Below are 18,098 nucleotides of genomic sequence, written 5' to 3' on the forward strand. Positions count from 1 at the left end.
ATGCCAGGGTCAATGCAGCCACACATACACAAACAGAGGCAAAAATCAGGGCAGGGCATGAGATGAACCAACAAAGAGACACGAATGAAGAAAGCAGCTAAAATAAATAAGAGAGACGTAAAAATTTATGAAAGAGTGATGGTATCTGAGCTAGAAAGAAAAACAACTGCAGCAGGTTCGAAAGAAATGAAACCGAGATGAAGCAATAAGAGAGGGAGGGGGCATAGAGAGAGAGAAAGAGAGAGAGAGAGAGAGAGAGAGAGAGAGCGAGAGAGCGAGCGAGTGAGAGAGAGGAGGGAGGATCAGTCTGCTCTGCAAGCATGTGAGGATCAGCAGCAACAGAACGAGACAGAGAGAGAGAGATAGAGAGAGCAGTAAAGAGTGTGAGAAGAGCGCTACACAGGACTAAAGGGCTATCGGAGACAAGGGGGGACACAGAGAACAAGGGGGAAAGGAGAAGCATGCAGACCAAAGAGAAGGACAAAAACAGGTGAGTGACTGAGAAAGCTGTAGAAGTCAATATGTGTATTTCAGAAAGCTTGTAATTTCTCCTTTTTGGTGAAAATACTCTGTTCTGATCCTCGGTGGGTTTTCTCCAGTCTTACAGCCAGCAGCCTGTACTTTATTTCAAAGCAGCTCATGTAAGATTTAAGATGCTGGGAAGGATTTGACTAAAGGTTTTGTGACTGTATGGATGAAGCACTGGTGAGCCAACTGGACTGGTGGACAAAATCCAGAGGTTTTAACCTCTTTAACCACCTCAAACAAACAAAACCCTGACACTTTGAGGCTTATTCTGAACATCTTGTTTTATTCAAACTCTGTAGTTTTGTTTACATTTTTACTACAAGAAGGCTTTTTACTGCAACTCTATTTTGCGTAGAGAAGTAGTGTGGTCACAGCAAAACTGTGTGTGGTTACATGTGTGTTTGTGTAGCAGGTGAGTAATCCTATCCATCTGTCACTGTGGGATTTGATGCATATGATTGCATCTGTTTGTGAAGGCTGTTTATGTGTGTCATGCTTATTTGTACAGATTTTTATCACACCAACACTATTTTACAACTTCTGCATTTAAAAGAATTTGAAATGCTTCTCACAGTTCATGCATGTGTGTAAGTGTGCATATGTATGTGTGCCTGGGTGTTTTGCGCGGCCGCTATTAAAAGCCTCTGAACCAATCATCAGAACAGCTCGTGAAGCCTTAATATGGGATTATATTGCAATAACCCTTCTCTTATACACTAATGCTGCCCCTGGGCAGCTGTGTATGTATGCGAGTGCGTGCATGTGAGACATAGAGAGGGAGAACAAGCAAACTGCAGGGATCTACAAATGAGACGGAATACATACAGTCCATCCATTTAATATTTATATAACCTCATCAGTAAAGAACAGTTACTGCCCCGGTTAGACACATCAACAAGTCAAACACTAACCCTAGAAAAAGAATACCAATTTTAATTGTAATGTAGTTGATGTTAAACTGTTTTAAAAAAGAAACAAAAAAAATACACTGGAGAACAACTTTAACAAAGTTTGCTTTAAAAATAAAGGAAAAATATTTGACCTATAAAGCAATGGAAGCATATCTGTGTCAAACTATGAAATAAAGGTAAACAGCTTGTATGTGAGAGTAGCATATCTGTGGTTTGGTGATGCATCAGCATATTGATTGCTACAGTAAGTGCATTTTGCTGTATTCATCCATGGTTGAAAGAATGATGCACCACCAACGTATGCTCTTAGAAATTTTCCCCTCAGAACTAATCAAATCTCTAAAGCAGAGCTTCCCAAAGTGTGAGCCCTAGAGATACTGCATGCAACTTCATTTACAATAAACAGTCCCGGAACAAATGAAACACAGCCTGAAGATTTAACGCACATGTCAGCTTTTTATCATCTATTTGCCTGATGTACAGAACCAGTGTCATAGATTACCTGGTGTGAAAATATCTGGTGACACTCTACTACACCACTTGCTTCCCCATAATAAGCATATTTCAGTGCCTTCTGAGACATAAATATTACTAGTAAAGAGTTTGTGGAGTTTAAAATAGATGACTATAAGAAAAAATTATGTAGGTGACTTTGCAGATGTCTGATCGAAGCAATACAAACAGGATAGCTCATTAATTTTACTTTGTGACAAAGCAAACACTATCCTTTTAATATTAATGTCTCTGAAAGTAAGCATTCACACTGAAAATGGAGGTAAATGCTCTACTTTGAGTCTCATGTTATGGCTGTACACTTAAGAGAACAGATTCAGGCCTTTCTCCTTTTTGACCTTTTTCAATAATGTTTGCAAGATGAAACCTTTCTGCATCAACACACCGCTGCATCAACACACCGCTGCATCCAAACGTGTTCCTTTGAGCACAGATTTGATCTTAGAAAAAAGGGAAAAAGTTCCACAGTGCTAGATCAGGTGAACAGGGATCAAACACTGTGATTTGTTTTTACGGCTCTACCGAGAGTTCAGTGTGAGCTGGCGCGATCTTTGATTAAGAGTGAAACCATTTTTCCTCGGCTGTGGTCTCTTTTTTCTGACTTTTTCCTCATAGTTTTTTAGAACCTGTTTGTAATTTTGTTGATTAACCATTGACCTTTCTGGAACCCACTTCTCCAAAATTACACCCTTAATATCAAAGAAAACAATCAACATGACCTCTAATTTGGACTTGCTTGTTGTGTTTTCTTGTCTTTGGTGACGATGGAGTTTTTCCAACGCATTGACTGTCGTTTTGTCTTAGGATCGTATTGGAAGATCCAAATTTCATCACGTGATCACTCCTAAAAAAAACTGGGTTTCCTTCAGTTTGATCCAAAATGCCTCCACACATTTGCTGGTGTTTTTCATTTTGACCAGGAGTCAGAAGTTTTTGGACAACTTCAGCACACACTTTGGTCAAGTTTAAATTTTCATGCTGAACTTCTTTTCTTTTTATCAATGGAGGCCATTTCTGTCGTTCTTATACTGAGTCATCAATCATTTCAAACGCTTTAATTTGTTGAATGTTTCCAGAAGTTTTCAATGTGCATGGGTGCCCAGAACATTGATAGTCTTGAACATCCTCTCTTCCTTCACTAAATCTTTTGTGCTATTCAAACAGACATGCATGTGACATGCAGTGTTCCCCATACACCTCAGTTAATATACCAAAAGATTTGTCTGCTGTTTTGCTCCATTTATCCAAAAATTCAAGTTAACGTGTTGCTCAACTTTTAAGCTAACGATTATTCTACACCTTAGCAAAAACATGTGCACTTCAATCAGTAGCAGGGGTGAACTAAAGACATCACATATTGGAAACTTACGGCAGTTGTGCTTGATTACCCAATATAGAACACTTTGTGGTTTTATCCTCATAAGCACAGTCTCATTATTTAATAGCCATACCTCATATGTTGGATGAACTTAATCTATTTGTGTCAAACAGTGTTCAAATATAGTTGTGTTAAACAGTTGTGGTAAAATATTGAAGCATGTTGGAGAATAAGTGGACACAGTTTTCCCATCATCAGGTTTTATACGCTGCTGTTGTAAAGTGATCACCATTGTGGATTTCTTAGCTCATGTTTCGTTTGGATTGTTGTCGTTTGTGAGGTTAGACACTTTTGCACCATGAGTGAAGCTATCCACTGACTTTACTGAAGCTGATGTCCTAAATCTCTGTCCCTTCATTATATGAGAGGACAACAGCTCACTGCAATGCACACTGTTTGAAAACTTATGATCTGGTGAAAGAACAAAAGGGAAACACAGCCTCGAGTTTTGTTTTATAAGTGTGTAGAACCTAACATAATTGATCCTGGTCAGCTTGAAAATGTTACGCTGATCTGAAGTTCCTCTATTAAGCTGAATTTACATTAAATCTTCTTGTTTCTGTGAAACAAATTAGACTACCTCTTTTTGAGTTTTGATAACCTTACCTTTCCATATAAGATATGTTTTTAAAAAGTGAGTTGGACAAACTCAAATAAATTGCATTGCATAGATGTGTCAAATTATTATTATTATTTTTTGAGTGTATGAGGGTTTTGCTGACCCCAGAGTAGTTTGATGTATCAAACTGGGCTGTGATATTTAAGTTTGGGAAAGTCTGCTCTAAAGATTTCTTCATGAGCGCATGAATACGGCTTTATTATCATGTTGATTTACTCTCCTACTGTAGATTTAACTTATTGGCTCTTTTCTTCACTGGTTTTTTAGGGCCAGCAGAGTGAAACAAAAAATAATTATTTATGTAACCTTTCAGGACTAAATGCAAAATGAAGTTGTTTTCATGTCTAATACTAAAGCATGCCACCAAAGAGAGCAGTGTTTATGCTGGAAACAGGTGCTGCACAGAAGGATAAATTAAATGGTTAAATGCAAATTACAGTCTAAGAAAACCTAATCAATAGGTTGAGACATTATACGCCTCTGACTCTAATTACACCCCTTTTCTCCTGAGAGTGACAGATGATGGAGAGGAAGAGAAATAAAGGTTAGGGAAGATTGACGGCGAGACAAAGTCAAAAGAAGTGTGTGTGTCTGCCAGTGTGTGTAAGTCTGTGAGTCACCGACACTTGAACCACTTGGCTAACCAGCAAGCCACAAACAAGCGATGAGAAGAAGATGAGATGGTGTGAAACAAAAAAGGACTTAAGAGTCAGAAGGGCAGGAAGATGGATGAGGGGAGAGGCAGACAGGGTGGCGGGGGCAGCAGGATGGAGAGATGAGAGGAGGAGAGATAGATTGTGGGTTAATGATGGAGAGATTGGATGGGACATGAGGACAGAATGAATGATATGGCGCAGAGGAGAGAGATGGGGTGATAGAGGAGAATAGACGGAAGTAGGAGAGGACAGGGACGGGTGAAATTTATGGGTAAACGATGAGGTGAGAGGAATAAAAGGATAAATGAGGATGGGAGGGAGGGTTAAAATTCAAAACCTAGAGGAATCAGTCCCTTTTAGGGAGGCTGCAAAGTTATCTTCTGTGTTGGATTGCATGATCTGAGTTCCCATTTATCCTCTTTATCTCTGATTATCAAATATTTGGTGGCAAACATCTCATAAATATTCAGTTTCTCTTTTGGTTCCATGGTCTGCTGCTCAACTAACACACAATCATCTGGCCTTCAAAACAAACTAACTAAACTGGGAGAAATGTCAGTTCTTTGCTTTGGTACCTAACTGGATATAGATGAACATCCTCCTGGAAACTAAGCAGTGTTTTTCTTTTCCTTAAAGGTCCTTTATTATTTATCCTCTTAAAAAAATTATGAGAGCCAAAAATGATCTCAATTTTTACAAAATGTTACCTTTCGGGCTGTATTTATAGAGGTAAGCCTTAGTATTGTTACAGCATGTCCTCATTATTTCATCTGGAGGTGTTCTGGAGCTTCAAATGAGAGTGATAGCTTCCTATACATATTCTGAAGTGGACAAATAAAAGCCAAATGGATTCCCCTGAAGATAAAGTTATCAGTTGTTTGGTAGCTCTCCAGGTAGAGCACATGCCATTAGGGCTGAGTCCTTATCTCAGTGCCTGTTTGCTGCAATACAACCTCCCTTCTCTCTTCACAACCTCTGCTGTCTGCCTTCAGCTGTTTCAGTGAAGGCAGAATGCAGAGGAAAATAGTCTCAAGCAGAATTCTTGCATGTATGACAAATGTGGTTTGTTGACCATATTAATGTATGAAAAGTTGAACTAAAAAGAATTACAGTATCTTCAAAATCATTTTAGTGACATCTTAATCTGAGGATTCCTCTGTGGGAGTAACCTGACATGCCAGGTAGACTGTTGCATATATCCACTGCATAGGATATGTCTGAGCCCAGATGGATGCCAGACAAAGCCTGTGTTTGGGAAGGGCAGAACCTTTAAAAAAAAAAATCTAAGAGGGTGACTGGACGATTATTCTGTCCATCTCGTTCATTACTGGCCAATCAGAGCAACAAGGTAGATGACGCAGCAGGCATGCACAGCTCCAGCAACGAAACTCGACACAGTATTGTTGTCATTTATTCGTGGAGCTAGTTGGAGAAACAAACTCATGCTGATGCATAATAAAACAAATCTGAGCAGAAGTATATTCAACTTAATTCAGTCTGTGATATCAAAGATACAACTTTCTAGCTTTACATGAATATATTTGGTTTTAAAGTCAGTTAAAAAAGACACTGTGAATCTTTTCCTTAACAACAACAATAATTTGCATAATGAAAGCCAATCTTCCTGAATTAATCTACAAAACCTGATCTTGTCATCTTTACTTTGTTCCATTCTGTTTCAAAAAACAAAATATTTACCCATTAATTATCAGTGTCCCCTGTGGTGCATTGTGGGTACTCCTAATTTAATGATAAAGAGCTTTTCAAACAATCACAAACAGCTGAATTGTTGACTGAAGATATGGCAGTGATGGTGGATAAGATTGATGGATTTCAAAACGGGGATATGGTGGCATAATTTTCCCATGATGCCCTTGGGCAGAGTGTTTATATGTGTTTAAATGTGCTCAGGTGAGCTTAGATGTCTCCTGATTACCTGATGTTCAACTTTGCAGCATGAGTGAAGTGAACTCTTACTGACAATAAGTTTGAATGTCTGCTTCACTCTGATATTTTGGACATTGAAGCATTCTTTGATAATCACAGTTATGAGATGAAATCAAGAAAGTGGAAAAAGTGCATTTAGATGCATCTTTAATTTGTACACTCAAATATGCATGAATTTCTCCAGTGGGATGAATACAGAAATTATTTGGAAAAAAAAAATCTAGTTTTTGTTTAATTTACCCTATAAAACTAAGATGATTTTACAAGTTGGGAAAAATAAGAAATTTAAACAATGACTTGTTTGGTTTAATCTGCTCCCTTAGTATTAGTGTTATTTTTTTGTTTATTAACAAAAAAAATTGTTAATACAACTCTGGCATATTTTCTTTATCAGTGTAATCAAAACTTGTGCTGAGGCTGGACGGAAGAAGAGCAAAAGCACATTTTCTGCCAAAGAAAGCTACACTGAAAACCCCAATTAGTACATCTAACTTAAAAAAAACATGCAGATTGCTTTAAAAAAAAAACTGAAAATAACTTTTTGGCTTCAGTAAAGTAAACTGACTATTGTGTGTGGCATTTACAAAAGCTTTTCTAGTTTTGTGTTCTTGCACTTGAGTTTAAGTAACTTTAGAGGCTTTGTAATAAACATATCGCCTATCTTAAATTCAAACAATGAGACACTGGTAGTAGGTCAAGTTATGTGTCTGAAAGTGGCAATGACTGACAGGTGCACATGACATCAGGTAGTGCCTTTCTGCTGTATACAGCACACCAGCCTGAGTTCTCTGAGTTGATAACTTCACTCATGGTGCAAAAATGTTTAAAGGCAGCCTGGGATCACTCTGTAAACTAAAAGATGAATGTCAAATAATTTGAAGACTTTGCAAAAAATATAAGTTATCTAGAACTGTTTACTGAAAATTAAAAGTGTTTTTATCAACTGTGGAAAAATAGAGCTGATATGTCTAAGGGATCACTAATTACAACTCTCCTAGGTCCAGTTTGACAAAATTTCCTTAAGCAAAGGTAAGCAGTGTAGTGTGGTTCTTTGCTCTTCTTTTAATAAAGAAATGCTTTACAGTTTTGGTAAACATCAATCATATCCAAGCTAATTGTTACACTGGTCGCCATTGTTTACCAGCTTGCAGTACAACTACCCCCCACCCCCACCCAGCTACCGCCATGTTCTCCTCAGCTGTTTCAGATTGAAGCTTTGCAAGATGGATGCACCTGATGGCAGATGTTGAATCTGGTTAATCAATCAGTTTTGCAAGGTTCCTGTGGGAGATCTAGCTAAAATAAACCCATTTGTCTCAAGGGTCAAATGGAAAAATCATCTCTAGTTGAAATTAAAACTTGGGGCACTGGTAGACTTGAGTCTGTTGTCCTCAGAGTGGGTGGCCCAGGTGCTGATCCAGCCTGTGGCTTCTTTCCCCCACTCTCTCTCCCCCCAGTTTGACTCTCAACTGTCGTATCTGAATAACAGCATAAAAGCCAAAAAAAAAAAATCTATGAAACCTCATTAACGTTAATGATTAATTGAATCAAAAAGAAAGGGAATTTAAAGGGAAAAAAGATAAATATAGAAAGCACTGTCTAAACTGCACAAATGCACAGCTATTGTTGTTGCAGTTAAGGCATGTTGCAGTAGTTCGCCTTTATAGTTTAATGATTAAAAGCAGGAGATCAACCATAATTAGGTGCCTATATTTTTTTAGCAATGGTAACAGGTTTCAATATCATTCCTTTTCTACTTGAATGGTATCAAAATCTAGTATTCTGACAAATCTGGCAAAAATAATGCCCTTACTTTTATATTACTGCATCCAGTGGTGAACACAGACTTTTGAACATGGTTAAGTAAAAAAAAACTCAAAGGAGTTTGTCTGGAAGACCAGATCTTCAGCTTTGAGTGTCTCTTGCTGAAACCCAAACCATTATGTCTCATTTTCTGTAAAACTTTGAGCCCCAAGAAATACAACAAATGACAATCTCAAAACCTTGATCCTGATTCATCTTCAGACCAAAGCTGAATTATCAAGGCAGAGAAAAAAACATGTGAAGGGGATGTGAATTTCTAAAGGACACAAAGTACGCAAGGTCCTGTAGAGCAGAGTTCAAAGGGCTGAGCCTTGAACACTGTATTATTTCTCATTTTTAATTTTTAAACTTATCAAACAGCAGAAAAGGGAAAACCGTCAAACATTAGCAGGTTTTACTGCTACTAATATCAGAGCATGCTACAGAGATATTTGTATCTGGCTAGCTTACAAACGTTTACGGAGCAAAAACTTCCCTCTCTATGGATGCCATTGTTTGCAGTGTGACTGTTGTTATCCACATTTATATGCAGATGTCTGTTTAAAGAGATTGTTTGAAATCTAATTTGTTGTCAGAGTTTAGCCAAGGGGTTTTCCAGCTCAGAAACACTTTCTGTGCTTTTGCAACCAGATCTGCACAGACCATATTATTCAGTACTAGACAGGAGACAAAAGCACCACAACGGAAACCAGAATGATTCTGTTAACAAAATCCTGTTCACTGCAATCAGTGCCTCCATTTGTGTGCAGATAACTCTTTCTACAGACTACACAGCCATTGTAACATAGATAATAATAAATGTTTACATGATGCCGGGTCTGTGCCTGACAGCAGCAGAAATAAGTGATTAATAGAGTAAGCACTGAAAAGATCTGATGAGGTACACACGTACATTTCAGCTCTAACACAGTCTGAGAGGACTGAACCTAAGCCAGCCAGCTCAACTACTTTAATAAAATCAGATTAAATTAGCCATCGGCAGTCCTGAGCTGCCATGCCAAAGAATTACTTTAAATGGCTGAAAAACTTTGGCAACCACCAATTTAAAACAGCCTGTTTCTATCGCTGAGTTCTTGGAGAACTACAGCTTCTATAGTTTTTACTATAGCTAACTTTGAGAAACTCTTGAATCCTGTACAATGACAGGGGCTTGACACAGTGACACAGTCTTCCTTAAACAATACTCCAGAGGATTATTTAAGGTTGGCTGAGATGCTTACTATTATAATATGTGCATTAGCTGTTTTGGCTTGTGGCTCTCCAGTTGGAGTGCTTATTAAAGTGCACTGTCCCTGAAAAAAACAGTTCAGCCCAATTAAAAAACACAACAAACCCTTCTGCAGACGGCTGAGGATCATTACGAAATGCTTCCTTCTGTCTCAAGTGTAATACGGTATAACATGGAAATGCTAAAAAGGTGAAGACAGGGTGTGCAGATGGCCAAGCGGTTAGGTCACAGCCAATGTACTGGGGGGGCAGGTTCAAGTCCGACTTCTGGCGTCTTTCCCACATGTCTCTCCCCAAATCTCTCATCCCTGTCTCTGACAGTATCCACTGTTTCTCACACAGTTACTGCAAAAAATGTATCTTTATTTTACCACCATTATGTATGGTGAGCTTTAGGAGTCAGATGTGGGGCCAATTTTATTCTCCTTGTACATGCTGACCCTGGGGCACATTATTGAATGACATGGTGTTTGTTCCACTTCTATGCAGATGACACTCAGATGTACACCTCAGTAAATCCATCAGACTAGAATCAGCAGACTACCCATAGAATCTGTATTGTACGTAAATGCAAAGGACTGGATGCCTTAGGACTTCCTGCTATTAAGGGAGGATAAAACATTACATCCTTGTCATCCTTGTCATTAGGCCCCAGCACATTAGAAAAAAAGTCCTGCCATTTGCTGGGTCACTTTTTTCAACCCTTTTTACCTACCTGAGCCAAAAAGGTAGAAACCATCTGCAATTGGTTCAGAACTCAGCAATCAGATTTTTACCCAACACTAGGAGATCTGATTGTATTACTCCTACTATCCTCTCTAAACTGGCTCCCAGTATGTTTTAGAAAGGATTTTATGATTTTACTGATCACTTTTAAAGCTCTCCATGGCCTAGCTTCAGCCTACATTTTAGACCTTTTAACCCTGTATGAGCCAGCATGTACTACACTGTAAATCCTGATAGCTATCCAGACTCACATAAATTAACTATACTTAATAATCACATACATGCACTTATTATTATTAAGTGCCATTAAGATGTAGGGTAGAGGAAACCACTTAACCGTTTCATAATATCTAAGGGCTTGGCTGCCAGTTTGCCGATTTACACCCCTGACCAGTAGATGGCGGTAACTACACCAAAGCAACACTTAAACAAGCAGGAAAAGAAGACATCAACAGTCTGAGCCATTTGAACATGTGCTTGAGCAAAGTCTGTTTACAGTCTGCTCTGTAAACTGAATAGGGGACAACACAGAATGCCTTTGATTTCAACATTTGTGCAGCTCTATTGATGTTTTTGAAATTAAAAGGTAAGGTCAAGGTATTACAGGGCATAGAATTGTGGATTTGGTCTGATTGTAAGAAGTCTGCAGTTTTGTAATACTGTGTAAATCCTAAGATAATGCGTTATCTTTGCCCACATGTGCACTGTAAACCCCAAAAATAATTAAATAGACCAAGTTGTGCAAACTCAATTGACAAAAAAAGTTGAATTTAGTAAACGTATTAGATTTTATCTGACTTATTTTTAATTTTGTGCAATTGTAACTTATAATTTTTGAGTATTATTTTGTAGGATACATGTTCTATTTAATATTTACTTTTAATGAACTGTGTTGAATTGTTTTAAAGGTCAGATTAAATTATATAATGGACCTTTGCATATGGAAATTTTTTTGTACCCAACCTTGGAGAGTTGTAATTGATAATCTTTGAGTCATTTCAGCTCTATTTTTCACAGTTGATAAAACACACTTTAAGTTTTAGGCAACCAGTACTCAAGCTGAGTAGTTTTTGTCATTTTAATTAAATTGTTCAACAATCATCCATTAATCTGCAGTGATTTCCAAGAATATCTTTGTCCTGATTGTAGTACCCATGTCCACATTATGTATGAGGGGTTGAGCATAATGAAAGAGCTCATCCTGGTTCAGAATGCATTTTTCAATCATTATTACTCGCTGTAAGACTGACAAGTGAGGGACTGTTAGAAAAAAGTTGAAATGAGATAAATAACCAAAACAGCCACATCAGCCCTGTTTCTCACAGTCGACAGAACACACTTTTAGTTTTAGTACTCTATCAGTTTAAGTATTGTTTTTGTTTGGCTCAAATTATTTGAAAGTCATCTCTTAATAAGCAGAGCCTTCCCAGAATTTTTTCGGCAGTTTACACTTTTGCACCATGAGTGACTAAAATTTCTGTTCCAGATTCAAACAACTAAGGGAAGTTTGATAACAGGTCATAGCTACTACGTAAATCCAACTTAAACAAGTTAGTTCAAAGAAATATGCATGTAGCTGATTTTACTTGATATATGAAATGGGTATTACTTGTACTCTTCACTTGGTCATTTGTACATCTTACTTAACTTATCATGTGTTAATTACAAAGGATATTAACTCAAATGCAAGTATACAACACAAAAAAAATGCAACACACATTATCTAGTTGACTTTCTTAGGTCAAAAACAGGCTTTTATTTAGTTTTTTCAAGGACATCAATTTGCAGGATTTTTTCAAACTAAGGTTCACTAATTGGGATTTACAGATCCCCTTGCAGAGGTCTCTTATCCGTCCCAGGGGCCTGGCTGAAAACTAAAGAGGCCAGATTATTTTCAGTCAGGGCCTGAAGGCTCTGCAACTCCCTGCTTGAGGAAATCAGATTAGCTGATTCAGTAATTTTTAAAATCTCTTCCAAAAATAAAAAATAAGAAGACTTTTATTGGGGAGCCTTTCTTCACTTTACTTGAGTTTGATAAGCTTTGATCATTTTCACCTGTAACCACTTTGCTGCCTGATTTTACTTGTGTTTTAACTACTTTTTGTCCTTGCTGCTTGTGAAGCACTTTGTTACTTTGTTTTGAAAAGTTCCCTATAAATAGAGATTCTTCTTATTATTTCTATTCGTATCAAAGATAAAAAAAAAAAAAAAACAGCTGCCTTTTATTCCTAAAGAGCTGCAGAAACACTCTCAGTAATTTATTTCCTTTTTCTTGTTCGTCCAGTTGAAGCCGTGACTTTTCACCTGAAATAAGCCCATTTGACCAGCTGACCTATCTGAAAGTAACCTTGCAAAGCCAGTGGATTGCCCAGATTTATTTCTGTAATCAGGCAGATCCGTCTTCAAGCTACAATCTGAAATTATTGTGCTCAGTCTGAGCACAATCAGTTTCATCTGAGGAGACGGAGGTGGTAGTTGTACCAAACGCTGGTAGACAATTGTGACCAGTGTAGCGTTTTTATTTTAGATGTAGCAATAGCACAGGTTAGCAGAACTGTACAACATTTCTTAGGGAAGAACTGCAAAGAACCAAACTGAAAGGTTTTAAAATCAGAAAAGATGTTTTCACTCCTCTCCTGACTGGCCTAGGCCTGAATTTGCAGTATTTACAGGTGTGGTTTAGTTGCACTGCAGGCTCGTCCACTGGTTCAACCATTTGTTAACTGCGAGCAGGCCTGCCTGCAGAGCTCATGTTACTTACTGGAGCTGCACATGCCTACAACTTCATGTAGTATTGTTAATGGTGTCAAATTATCGCGTTAATTGTTTAATCTGTTTTTATGTGTTGGGCTTCTTGTGCTTGAGTTTTTGGGGGGAAAACAATGGTAAGTCACACCCTGAAGTGGACATTGGCTGTCATTGTGTTTGGGCTTGTTTAGCATAAACTGATAGGCTCCCATTGTAGTTGGGAGGGCAAAGTCAGGAGCGGTGAGTAGCAGAGAGGAGACGTGAAAATGGATGAGCATCTGAGAGTTGTCGGTCCAATGAATGGGAAATTTACATTTCAAAAACGCCCCGACAGCACCATTGATAAAGGTAGAGTGATATACCTGCTTTGTAAGAAGGAGTTTGCCCACCACCGAAGCAGCTCAAGTTTAGCCTACCACATCAATGCAAAGCACTCAGTCACGAGTGCAGCCACAGCTAACGTTAGCAGCGACGACGTTAGCATTTTAGCGAGCCATAGCAAAGCTCTTCGCCTAGCTAAACTCAAGGAGAATACCCCGCGTATGAGCAAGTCTGCGACCAACAGGCTGACGAATGTTCTTGCCAAGTGGATAGCGATGTACTGCAGGCTGATAAACATAGTGGAAGACGAGGGGTTAACAGAGGTGTTGCAAACTGTGTCCAATGACCTATCATACAAGCCATCGTGCAGGACTACAGTGACGACCAAAATCAGCAAGATGTACATTGGCAAAAAGAAAAACAAACTTGAGATTTTGGTGGAGAATTCGCTGAACTGTGTTGCTATAACCTGAGATCACTGGACCTCAGTTGGCAACCACAGCTATTTGGGGGTGACCGGACACTTTACTGATGGTGAGTGGAACCTCAATTCATTTGCACTAACCGTCATGAAAACAGAAACCAGGCACTTTGCTGATAAATGCACCGAACAGTTCCTCAAAGTGGCAAATGACTGAGGAATTGAAAACAAGATATCCACCATCGGTACAGACAGCGCAGCAAACACGCTTGCTGCTATGAGAGCCCTTCCATACGAGCACATCGCCTGCAAAAATCACATTCTCCAAAGGACCATCACAGTCTGCCTCGATGGCAGTGGGTTTGCCGGTGTACTAGCCAAGTGCCGCAAGATGTTGGCCATTTCAAACAAAGCCCACAGTACCACAGAACTTAACCAGCAACAAGTAGCACTTGGAAAAAAGAGCGAGCCGAGCAACTTATACAAGATGTACTGACCAGGTGGAATTCGACACTCGCAATGGTCTCACACCTCCTATGCAACCAAGAGGCTGTCCAGGCTATGTTGGACCAACAGAACAACCACAGATTGGTCATGCCAACCGAAGCTAAGTGGGGGAAACTGCAGAGGCTGGAGGTCCTGCTTGAACCATGCAGGTAAGCCCAAATAAACACCTATCCATTTTAATGAAATAAACTACTGTCGCATGTGTAATCCAAAAATGAATGAACATTAGGTAGTTACTTTTAAAGACAATTAAATTGGAAATCTGTTACACTTTAGTTTAATTATCCAGCTAAGTTTATTTTGCAAACTTATCCATCTCTGCAGGTATGTGACTGAGCTGCTGGGTGGTGAGGCCTATGTCTCTTGCTCTGTAGTGCTGCCTGCTTTGCGTCATCTGGACCGTGTCATGGACATCACTGATGATGATCCAGCATACGTGGTTAAGTTCAAGAATGCCTTCCAGAGGGACCTGGCAGCACAGTGAGTTGATGTCAACGAGACATGGTTCAAGGTGGCCACAGCACTGGATCCATGTTTCAAGGATTTGAAATGTCTTCCAAGAGAAAAGACGGAACAGGTAAAGACTATAAGGATAAGCTGGACTAATGATTCCAATTTATCAAATCAAATCAAACTTTATTTATATAGTACTTTTCACACATAAGAAATGCAACACTAAGTGCTTCACAAAATAAAATAAAATAAAACAAAAATGAAATAAAATGGCCTTCTGCACTTAGTATTGATGAATATCATTCATCCACCCGTCTTTCTATCCATTCATTCATTCAGGTGTGGACTAGTCTGGAGAACATGCTCCAAGCAGCAGAGCCCAGAAGAGCAGCTACTCTCCAGCCCTCCACAGAGGATGATGAACCAGCTCAGAAGAAGAGGAGGAGCGCTCTCCTGCTGGGGTCCGACTCTGACTCAGAAGAAGATGTAATGGAGTCTGGAGAGCTGCAGCGCTACAGAGCAGAGCCCAGCATCGGTATTGATGACTGTCCCCTGCAGTAGTGGTATGCTCACTCAGGAGCCTATGAAAAGCTGTCAGCCCTAGCACGCAAGTACTTGGCCTCCCCGGCAACCTCCGTACCTCTCGAGAGACTGTTTAGCCTCGCAGGCCGCATAGTGCAAAAGAAAAGGGCAGCCCTGCTCCCAGAAAATGTGACCAAGCTGGTCTGTCTCAGCGACTGGCTGAAGAAGAAGAAATAAGAGGCATGAGGTCAGCATAGATGTTATGTCCTCTGTAGCCTACTAGAAGTGATTGCTTGATATTATTTCAGCACTTTATTTTGTGATGATGAACAATGTTATTTTTGATTTGCTTACTTACAGCACTGTGATTGATGGGACTGTTTTATTTATTTTATATTATCTAAAGCAGAGGAAAAGCAACAGGTTCAGTGTTCAAGACTTGTATTGCTCAGAAAAGTGTTCTTACTGTTTTTTGATGTGTTAACTTCAGTACTTTATATGGACCTGATGTTTTATTTTATTTTTATTTTCTAATTATTTGGAGATTGACAAAAGAACACAGCAATATCCCCCCTGGTGGTCAAAACTAAAGGTTGCAGGCAGCACTTGGGACTTGTCTCAAATACAGCAGAATGTAAATGGCTAGGACTGCATCTGTTCAATTCTGTTAAAAACAATAAATGACTTTATAAAGCCACTTTTTTGTTATATACCAATCTTTTGATCTATCTGCCACAATAATGTACTGAATTTAAATGAAAATACCTCAAGTTGCAGGCTTTTCTCAGCATTTTTTAGGTGAGATTTAAAAAGAGATTAATTACATCAGTTAATTACAGATCAGAATTAATTAATCTCTCATTTTTTTAATCTCTTGACAGCACTAAGTATTGTTGCTCTGCTTGGCATGTAATGAATGTGACAGACAGAGCATTTGTCCAATCATGCTCCTAGAATTTTTTGAAAAGTTCTCCCCTTCCCAAACACTTTCAGTGGGAGATTAACTGGATTGATGTAAATTATATTTCATGCAATGGATATATGAGACAGTCTGGTGGGTCAGGTTAGTCTGAAAGCTTGTCTGCTGGTACGATTAATCTTCAAGTCACAGAGGAAGTTTATCCAACTCACACTTACCTCAGTAGATCATTGCAACTTAAAGCTTGAGTATGTAAGATTTGAAGAAAACCGTGTAGAATCAACTCTACTCCCCCTGCCTTCCTGTTCTTCTCCCTGTTTGAGCTCTGTAGTTCTGCCCCTCTTCTCACATACCTCCTCACAAATGTGCATGTCCGCTGAATTGAATACTGACGGTGGCAAAGCTCTTGTGGAGTGATTCCACTTTTCCACTGAAATCAATGGCCAAATCACAGGTAAGGAAACACTTCAACTCAGCATGAACAAATTCTACATAGGACCAAACATCGCCGGTAACACCGCCATTGTTTCAACTTCTCACTGAGCTAAGAGGCGGAAGTGCACCTACTACAGCGGCCAATAGGAATGCTCCCTCTGACCTGAGCCTTGATTGGCTGCGAGAACTAGCCTCCTCATTGGCTGGAGCATCGTCCCTTGCTGGTTCTTCTCAAGTGAGAGTGCAGCACAGGGAGACATTGCAGAAGTGTGTTGTTCTGTTAGATTGCTTCAATAACAAGACCCTGACGGGTTGTGTTGTTTGTGGGCATACAACACTAAAAATAAATCGCTTACCACAGCTTTAACTTCTAATGCTCTTAATGCCAGTGTAAGCTGTTTTTCAGAGATAATGTGGTGGTGAAACATAAAATTCAAAATCAATGAAATCGGAATGACTAAACACATTTTTTGGAATCTTAAAGGCCAGATGGCAGAAGAACAGCATGTACTACAACTTCCAAATGCATTTTGCAACCTGTCTCTGAGGGGCAATAAAGTGTTGTGTTTGTTCTGCTGCGGCTGCAAGTGGGCGATAGATAGTGAATAAGAGAAACAGTGTGGTTAAAGAGCAGTAAAGTGAGTCTCTGTCTCACTAAAACACACACACACATGCACACACATGCAGCGCCCGTCAATCGGCAGTTGAAGAATGAGGCTCACCTTGAAACGACAGGGGGACTCGATTCGCCGGAGCATTCAGAGCTCTGTTACCGCTGCAGAGGTGTGGGTGTACACTAATTTACACAAGAATGTTCACACAGACACACAGACAAGGCCATGTGAGACTAACCAAACCCACCAACTGGTAAATTAAAGTCAATGCATGTATAAACAAATTTCATAAAAAGCGGCACCCTGTCAAGAAACTCCCTGTAGTGTTGCAGGCTATGTGTGTGTTTGTGTGTGATTACAGATGCTCAAGCCCACTCGCAGTATATATTGATCACTGGCAGCCAGTGTGCACAGATTCCCAGATTTCCTTTTTACGTTTTAAAGTCTGTCTACACACATCCCTGTTCTGTGCTTTTCTCTTTATTTTTTAACAAATTCTCTCAGACACTTAAAGAGATTTGAACACAGGAAACCAGCTTCAACAGCTCATCCTTTGACAAACATGCACCCAAGCAGCACTTTCATCTGGCCTGTAGTCTCTCTCCTTCATCTCTTATCCCTCCTCTGCCTTCTTTGCGCCTCCTTGTTCTGCCATCTTCTCTGTCCTCATCCCCTTGCCTCCCCTTCATCCTCGTAGCTGACAGCGTTACCTCCTCTTCTCCTCCCAGTTCATTTTGTACACCCAGAGGTGAGAGAGACTTAGATTGAATAGAAAGACAGAGGGAGTGGAGAGAGACAGCAAAGAAAGACAGTATGACAGAGATGGAAA

At 39.4% G+C, this 18,098-nt stretch overlaps 2 protein-coding genes across 3 annotated transcripts in view; one reads left to right on the forward strand and one right to left on the reverse strand.

The window, feature by feature from the left end:
• LOC121515909 (dedicator of cytokinesis protein 2-like) overlaps positions 1 to 18,098 on the reverse strand; it is a 247,197-nt gene that overhangs the window by 51,435 nt on the left and 177,664 nt on the right. The window lies entirely within an intron of this gene.
• LOC121515910 (INSYN2B protein) overlaps positions 342 to 18,098 on the forward strand; it is a 43,021-nt gene continuing 25,264 nt past the window's right edge. The window contains exon 1 of the mRNA XM_041796855.1: positions 342 to 490. The gene's annotated coding sequence lies outside the window, so the exon portion shown is untranslated. The remainder of the gene's footprint in view (positions 491 to 18,098) is intronic.

This window comes from Cheilinus undulatus, linkage group 10, assembly GCF_018320785.1.
Source record: "Cheilinus undulatus linkage group 10, ASM1832078v1, whole genome shotgun sequence".
In the NCBI taxonomy this organism is placed as follows: domain Eukaryota; kingdom Metazoa; phylum Chordata; class Actinopteri; order Labriformes; family Labridae; genus Cheilinus; species Cheilinus undulatus.